The sequence below is a fragment of the Colobus angolensis genome, unplaced genomic scaffold (assembly GCF_000951035.1).
Source record: "Colobus angolensis palliatus isolate OR3802 unplaced genomic scaffold, Cang.pa_1.0 Scaffold3, whole genome shotgun sequence".
Taxonomy (NCBI): Eukaryota; Metazoa; Chordata; class Mammalia; order Primates; family Cercopithecidae; genus Colobus; species Colobus angolensis.
This window is the reverse complement of record NW_012116265.1, coordinates 20,563,457-20,563,853: the sequence shown is the minus strand read 5'-3', so window position 1 is coordinate 20,563,853 and position 397 is coordinate 20,563,457. Positions and strand designations below refer to the sequence as shown.

Sequence of the window (397 nt, the reverse complement as noted above, 5' to 3'; positions counted from 1 at the left end):
GGATCACCCCATTCTCCTGCCTCAGCCACCCGAGTAGCTGGGACCAAACAGCCGTGGTCCAGCCCATTCCGCGAGACAGCAAGCTTTTGAAAAGCAAAACTAGGAAGCTGCTTTCCAACATAAAGTGGAGGTTTCAACACAGGAGACTTTAAGCAAGTTCAAGCGTGTCTGTATTTGGTATAGCTGATCGGCTGGACTCTGGCCTTCCCAGCTCACATTAGCAGACAGTTCTGCCTTAGCGGGCGCTTAGCCTGCGACGGCAGTCCTGGAGGAAGAGGTGGGCGCAGTTGCTGGGGTCTCCACAGATGAGGCAAGTTGACCGGGTCATTTAGGTTCCTGCTCCGATGGCGGCGACGCTGATCCTGGAGCCCGCCGGCCGCTGCTGCTGGGACGAGCC

The 397-nt window shown here is 57.4% G+C and overlaps 1 protein-coding gene across 1 annotated transcript in view; it reads right to left on the bottom strand.

Annotated features, from left to right (window-relative positions):
* The window catches only part of HEATR4 (HEAT repeat containing 4), an 89,502-nt gene that overhangs the window by 46,912 nt on the left and 42,193 nt on the right, over nucleotides 1-397 (bottom strand). The gene's annotated exons all lie outside the window — the stretch shown is intronic.